The sequence below is a fragment of the Silene latifolia genome, chromosome 1, assembly GCF_048544455.1.
Source record: "Silene latifolia isolate original U9 population chromosome 1, ASM4854445v1, whole genome shotgun sequence".
Classification (NCBI taxonomy): domain Eukaryota; kingdom Viridiplantae; phylum Streptophyta; class Magnoliopsida; order Caryophyllales; family Caryophyllaceae; genus Silene; species Silene latifolia.
The window spans coordinates 105,488,391-105,496,718 of NC_133526.1; the positions used below are offsets into that span (position 1 = coordinate 105,488,391).

At 38.8% G+C, this 8,328-nt stretch overlaps 1 long non-coding RNA gene across 1 annotated transcript; it reads right to left on the reverse strand.

Moving 5' to 3' along the window:
- Positions 1 to 2,762: 2,762 nt before the first annotated feature.
- Positions 2,763 to 3,278, reverse strand: LOC141600022 (uncharacterized). The gene is made up of 3 exons (XR_012524099.1): positions 3,245 to 3,278; positions 2,918 to 3,101; positions 2,763 to 2,827 (listed from the first exon to the last, which is right to left on the reverse strand). It is a non-coding gene; the product is annotated as an uncharacterized LOC141600022 (long non-coding RNA).
- Positions 3,279 to 8,328: the final 5,050 nt, after the last annotated feature.

Consider the following 8,328-nt stretch of genomic DNA (forward strand, 5'->3'; position numbering starts at 1 on the left):
TTCAAAATTAAATGCTTTAAAAAAACCGTTAATTTTTGAATTCCAAAAGACAAAATAAGACATGAAATTTATCCAACCCATGTTTCGTTTTCCCTATGAAGTGCAGTTATAACAGCTGCAAGAGTGAAGAATTCAAAACGTCAAATTATGTTTTCTCTTTTCACTCTTGAAACTGTCACACTGTTACAGTAACATAGTTAATGAATTCTGCATATAATAAGTTCTTTATTCAAGAATAAACTTATTTGTAATATATTCCAAAATATTCGAAAATATGTTCCACTGTCTATGACAGCCACTATTACGTTGTTAAAGTAACATTGTTTTAGAGTACATCACTTGATTTTCACTTTAAAACGAAGTACAGGCATTTCGGTGTTGAGTGGCTTCGGTTCATTCTCAATCGGTGGTTCTTTGTCTGACAATTCATCTTTCGTTGCCTTCCCTTTGAGCATTCTAGCGGCTTCCCTCCTTGCAGCTATATCAGGCCAGATTGTTTTCTTTGATTTTTGAAGATTTCAACAAATACCAACAATTCAGCCCGTATTTTGTTGATGTCAGCCATGAGCAAACATGCAGCAATTTGGGAAGCACATGTCCGCCGATAAAATGTGTTGTTGAGCAAAGAAGACTTGTTTGCATATCCCAATAAATTGGAGACGGCTGTCATAGTGATACAGGCTGACTCTTCAAATACGGAAGCCCGTTTACGCCATTTAAACTTCACATTTACCACGGGATAGCGGAGCATTTCAGATTACCCTCACGTCGCCCTTTGTGTCCAGGTAGTCACTCATGCAACCGGCCCTGTCGAAAATGTAACATTAATTTCCTTTTACTATCAATTGAGAAATCGAGTAATCAACAATGTTACAAGATATAGGTGTAACAAGAAACATCAAACAACATAAAAATGTTACAAAGATATATGTATTCATCGTAACACGAAATCAAATCAAATCAAATAAACATACAATTTGACAACTCAGGGGACTTAGTGCTGCCATTGCGATGTCGTAAGTGAATGAAGACTCCCAGTTAGCATACGATTGACTGTCGATCACACTAATCTCTTTGTTGAGGAAATTAATACACACACAGAAGTAGTGATAGCCAGCCAAACAAGGTATAAAAATAAGTTCGGCATCAAGTCTGTAATTTGCCTTGCTCGCGTTGATGAAATTATCCCAAATTTCAAACAACTCGTTCTTTATATCGAGACTGTTCACTATCCTCCCGCATCACAAACCAGTAGAGCATGCTTTGTAGTTTTTAAAAAAAAAAAAAAATAAGGGTTAGATTTCCCTTGTAAAAGAATCATATGTTATTGAACGAAGCGGACATTTAACACCGATGCAACTTACCATGTGACCTAGTCCTAAGTAAAGTATGGTTGGCCTGCTTTGCCCTTGTGCCTCTTTTCTTTCATTCTCGACATAATTCAAGAGTAGAGACCAGCATTCAAACATCATCTAATTTGTGTGACTCCTAGGACGTAGTGAGAGTATATCATCTCTTGTCAACCTTCTCGTTGTCTCCAAACGCAGCCAGGATCTCACCATTACGAACCATAAGAGTCGATTACTCAAGAGTTTTCGCGAAAACATGTAACATAAACAGTGTTTAAAAAACACTTTTACGAAAACATTAACAAGAAACACTTTCACAATAACAAGTATTTTACCTTTTGTGGAAGTCGATATCATCCATAAACGCATAATCAAGAACGTGCCTTCTCGGATTAGTTGTCTTTGACAAAGAGCTTTACGATTTGCTCTCATAAATTCAGAGACTAGGAATATATCACCGTCAATTTCACCGTGACCTAGAGAACATCCCATAGCATCATCTTTATGAAATTTAAATATTATCTCCTCATCTTCACCAATTGCTCTAGGAGAACGCTTGTAAGCAACCGACTTCACCCTCGGCTGTTTGGGCTCTTCCTCCTTTTGTTTTTCCAGTGGCTTCTTTGTTTTTTCCTCTTCCTTTTTTTCCTCTTCCTTTTTTTCCTTCTTCTCTTCCAGCCTTCTTTTTTGCAGCAGCTTTTCCTTCAGCTGTTCCCTTTCATTCCTGAATTTTGATATCCTCCCTTGCACCTCTTTTCGTACTTGATTCAAGTCGCTAAGAACAAGTATTGCACATATTTCAGCACGGTACAACATTCATTTCCGTTCATCCCCATTCAGTCAAAAACCTTCCCCGTGTAGAAAGCCATGTGCATCATCATGAAAACCCCACAATCCACATTTTTTGCAATGCTCTACCATTTAAATTTCACATTCTGAAGTGGGAAACTTTCCACTTTGGAGCCTTTTGCAATTTGCATTTCTGACAACATTTTCCCCATGATATTTGCCTGTACAAAAAGTAATATTGTTACTGTATCTATGTTACTGTAACAATGATTTCCAAATTTTTTAATGGAAATTTAAAGGTATAACATTGTTACTGTAAGTAGAGAAACTTACCGCATTTCTTGCCATTTTTGCTTTTCTGGTCCGCATATAAGGGTTTGTTGTCTAGGTAGTCAACGGTTTTCGACATGAAATTTATGCAAGCACAGAAAAAGTGGTCCTCCAGAATGAGTGGAATGAATATCTGCAATTAAGCATATATATATCATTGCTAAACAGAACTTCTATACACTCTACTTATATAAGAATAAAAAAAAATATTAACAGTAATGTGGTTTACCATATCACAGTCGAAATTCAGTGGACTCGGGTTGTATTTGATCCACTTTGTGTGAAGGACAAAGAAAAACTTCACTTTCTAAATGTCTGTTTTGAACGGGTTTTCCAACAGACATAGTTGCTAATGCGTCCTACAAAAATAAATATAAATACAAAGTCAATAAACATTATAGAAACACAAAATCAATAAGAATAAAAATTTATTTATTACGGTAACATACAGATTGACCCAAGCCCATGAAGATCCTCAATGGTGTATCACTTGCTACCTTTCTGGAGATGAGGTCATTGAGCAACATTGACCAACATTCAGTCACCATTATATAAATAAGCTCACCAGGAGCCAATGAAATTAAATCTTCCCTTGGAATGAAGTGATACTTCCCATACGAGACAAGCCTTTCCCTGTTGGAAAATGATATGTAATAGTCAGAACACCTTTTAATAGCGTAACAGTTTAACAGTAACACCTATTCAGTTGAAACAGTATTCACTTACAAAGTAAAACGTTTTGTTTATCACAGTGCAAGAGTAAATAAAGTACTCACGTATCTGAGAGGTTCTCGTCATCGTCGATAAAACAATAGTAAATTGTTTCTTTCCTGACTTCAAGAATAGGCGCCATTATCTCCTTGTGTTTTATCATAGTCTTGGACACAAGTGTTAGATCCGAAGCTGGTAGGCCACATTCGATTGTGCGGCCGTAGCGAGGATCCATCACGCGCATCCGGTCTTGATTGTTTCGACATGTAACAAATAGTGGTCACCAAGATATCTTCGTCGTAATCGTCATAAAGGATCTCATCATCGCAATCATCGACAATATCAACTTCATCATCGCGTCATCTTCTCGCTACCTGATCGCACCGAGTAGTTATTGGTTCTTCGTCGCCAACTGTCTCATCATCAGCCTCACAGGGTTTTTCTCCTTCCTCGCCTTTTTCATCATTCCCATCGGCGTCTTCATTACCATTGCTTCATCCTCCTTCTTTGTTATCTTCGTTTTTATCGCCAAAGATCTGTCGTCATCTTTATCATCATCGTTCTCTTCATCTGGTTTTCATTCCCATCATCCTCTTCTTCATCTTTATCGTCATCTTCCTTTTCATTTCTCTCACTGGTTGGTTGGTCATCAACCTGGCCTGATGCATCATCATCGGCCTCTTCCTTGTTATCTGTGGCAAAAGTAATTGAATTGAATATAAATTACTAATGTTTTTCGGACCAACAATGCCTCATAGTTATACTAACCGTTTCTATCAGAAATTTGCTACTTCAATTACCTTCGAAGATCCTTCTTCACCGCCTCGATCGTTGGGTTCTCTTGACTTGGCCCGATGCATCATCTTCGGCCTCTTCCTTGTCATCTGTGTAGCGATAATTGAATATATATATCATCAGAAACTTCGATAAAACTACGACACAATAATAACAGCGTTACTATACCATGTTACGAATAACAGTGCTAACAGTGTTACATCAGCTAATACAACGAGTGCAAATAGATTTCTCTATTACCTTCGGAGATCCTTCTTCACCGCCTCATTGGTCAAGGTTGTCTTCAGCTTGCCCGATTCATCAACTTCCGCCTCTTCCTCGTCATCCGTGTCACAGGTAATTGGATTCAATATATATTAACAATTTTTCTTTGAACCAAAAAAGGCACAATAGATACATCAAATTTCTGTTAAAATTATGTCACAAGAACATTGTTACGATTACATCCTCGACACAACGAGTTTAAATAGATTCCTCAATTACCTTCGGAGATGCCTCTTCACCGCCTCACTAGTTGGGTTATCTTCAGGCTGGCCTGATGCATCACCTTCGGCCTCTTCCTTGTCATCTGTGTAGCAGATAATGAATGAAAATATATTACTAAATTGTTTGTTAAAAAAGCACCCACTAACAGAAAGCTTATAACAGCATTACACTATTACCTTCACCAGATCCATCTTCTGGCTCGCTAGTTGTTTTGTCACCCTGCCCTAACGCATCATATTCATCAGCATCATCGTTTTCATTTAAAAGGAAAGTAATTAATTATTAGTAATTATTTGTAAAATGAAAACTCTATAACAGCGATGATGTAACAGTGTTAGTGCAAGTGATTAGATTATTGTAGTAGTATTACTATATTACCTTCATCAGATGCATCTTTATCATCCTCGCCACTCCCCTCTTTGTCGTCTTCATTTTCTTCGTCTTTATCATCCTCCTCCTCTTCATCTCCGTCATCCTCTTGACCTTTGCCAGATTCATCCTCTTCATCTGCATCATCGTCTTCATCTGCATCATCCTTTTCCTCTGCATCATCCTCTTCATCTACATTAGAAGTAAGTAATTGAATATTATATTACTAACTATTAATATATATAAAATATTACAGTAACAGTTTTATTGTAAAACTATAACTAAAAGTAATAACAGTAACACTGTTACTCGATCTATTACCTTCACCAGATTGGCTTTCAACATCCTTTACATCCTCCTCTTTGTCCTCTTGGTCTTCTTCCTCTTCATCCTCCTTTTCCTTTTCATCCCCTTCATCGTCTTCCTCCTCATCGGCACTTTCTTCATCGTTATCTATGTCCGTGCCACCCTCTTGAAGCCTCTTGTTTTTAAGACGACTCTCAACATCGCCGCCATCGTCATCCCCGTCCTCATCATCATCCTCTCCATCATCAGTCCCGTCATCATCGTTGCCATCATCAGTCCCGTCCTCATCATCACTTTCCACTCCATCCTCCATCTCATCTTGCCTGTCCTCGTCATGAACCTCCTCATCCTCTTCATCATCTTCTTCATGATGTTGCTCACTTAAACTGCTCAATACTTCCTTTACCAGGGATTCTCGACTTAACTGTCCTAGGACTTTTCTCTCGTTGGAAATGGTTCCAACTTCCTATCGACTTTGGACCTTGTATATACCGAGAAGTCATTCGCCCTCCTCTTCAACGATTCAGCCTTTCGCACAACATCTTCGGCATATTTAAGGTATTCAGGCTTTAGTGGTGATTTCTTTTTCGCTTTGATTCGAAAACCTTCATCGGCGAGCAAATCTCTCGTGAACAAGGTTGGAATCCCTTCTATACATCAAAGAACATCAGGTCGGTCTCCTAAGTCAATAAACCAGACAGAAAGAAATGAATTAGATACCAGATTTGGGAGTTGTAACAATTGCAGACAATTAAATTTATAAAAACAACTCACATCAACAGCTTTTTCCTTCAACTCGGCATCTGTTTCAAATGCCGGAAGCTTCTCCATCAAGATGTACTCCCTTCCCTCACTACTCTTAAGAAAAATTGCCTCGTCATCCTCACCTTCATCGATTCTCGCCCATCCTATTTACGAAACATATTAGTAATTAGTAATTAATATTAATAATTAACAATATAGTAAGGTAACAGTAATGTTATTACAGTAAAGCCATTACAGTAACGATATTACAGTGACCATATTACAGTGACGATATTACACTGACAGTGCCACATTACCTTCAGCTGGGGATCCCTTGCCAAGACAAATAGGATAGACAGTTTCTGACATCTCATCAGTTCCTAGACAGCCAATCTTTCCTTCGTCTTTGACTCTTTTTGAAAGACTTTCATCTGTCCAATGCTGTATCAGAGGTAACTTAGTTGGTTGTACCTCGCCATGGAACTCAAACCGGTGAATGTAGGCCAATAGTAGCACCACAATACACCCACAAAGACACTTAACCGTTCCTGTCTTCAACCCCTTGACACCCTCAGCTACCTTCTCAAAGACATACTTTGACCAATTAAAACCTTTTATTTTTTCAACATCGTCCACAGCCTTCAACAGTCTGAAATCAACAGAATAATTTGGAGTCGGCGCTAAAAAAGTGGAGAGCGCATAAAGAACGAACATCTGCTTGAACTCATCACCGCAGGCACCCTTGTTATTCTTAAACCAACTAGTCACCAAATCTAGCTTGATGTTCTGTGCTGTAGAGATGTTGAACTTCCTTCTCCATTTGTTTTTTAACTCAGTGTCCTCAGCCTGGGATCCGCGACCAGTCACGGTCAGCACCACATTATTACCCTTCACCGGCAGTAAAAATAGGTCATGAACATCATACTATGACAGCACAAACTCCTCTGTTTCCCTAACATGAACCTTGAAACTGTCGTAATCAAAAGCCTCAACAAGCAAGTCTGTTAGCCCGGAAGGGACTACTGATATATTCATCTTCAATAGTCCTCCAAAACCAATTTCTTTAATGGCTTTCTTTTGCTTTACGAAAAACTTGCTCATAACATCGACCAACGATCGGGCCCCGCACTTAGTTGGGTATTTATCCTACTGTAATAAGGAAGTGTAAATTAGCACCACTGCTTAAATAGTGTGACACTATTTTATGCCAACAAACCAGCAGTAAGAAAGCAACAAAACAAGGATACAGTAAAGGTGTTACTGTAACACTGAAACTTTAAACAACTCAACACGACGAACAAATAAATCAGTAGAAAGGAGAACGGTAACACACATTAATTTCTCATTTATTACAAATTATTAACCCTAATTTTGAAGCGAAAAACTAGAACGCAGAAAATCAATTACTCACTTCGAGCAAAACAGTTAGGCTAACTTTATTACGAATCAGTATAATCGACACAAACAACAACAATAACAACAAGAACAGCAACAACCTAATTTTTTAATGGAAAATTAATTTCCTTCTAAGATCAATTAACAAACAAGTATAATCGACAATGTTACAGTACATCTGTTACATAAGCACTGAAACAGCATAAAAATGTTACAGTATAGGTGTTACTGTAACACTGAAACTGAAACTGAAAGTTTAAACATACAAGTTTTGGCCACTAGAAAGACACATACTTTTTTAAGACCTCTTCTTTTTCAGCCTTCACCACCGTCTTGGCTGGTCTCTTCTCTGTTTTAGCCCTCTTCGACATTTTGGAGCTGACGCTCGAGTCATCCGAAACCTCATAATCTCTATCACTTTCTTCTTCAGATGACATGGGCTTATCTCTAGGTCTCTTTTTTGTTACTCGTACTGGTTTCTTTGTTTCTGCCACCTTTTTTGGCACTGCGTTTGTCGGTTTCTTTTTTACAGACACCTTCACGCTCTCTTTCTTGCTTACTACCTTTTCTGGTGTTGGCTCTTTTGCCGCTGAAACTTTCTTTTTTGCTACAACCTTCTCCGCCGTCTTTTGTTTGGGCACCTTCTTTGCCACCTCTTCTCCAACTCTGCAGATTTGGCCATTCTTTGTCTTCGGTCGACCCTTTGTTACAGTAACTTTTTTGGGCACCTCTTCTTTTGTCTCCTTTGCAACCGATTTTGATTGCTTAGTCGCTGCCTTTGACGTTGGCACGGTTGCTGCCTTTTGAGGAGGTGCACTTGCTTGCTTCTCAATGGACACCGATTGCTCCTTCGACAACACCGGCACATCATGCGACGGCTTTTGCTTTGCCTTCTTCCTCGGCACATTGGTTTCTTTTTTCCTTTGCTTTGGATCGAACATTCGCAGCTGCTCCTTTGGTACTGCTTCTTTGTGGCTTAAGCACCTTTTCGGTAGGCACCTTACTTTCCTTCACCGCACCTTTTTGAAGGAGCGGTGTTGCACAGCGTAAACTC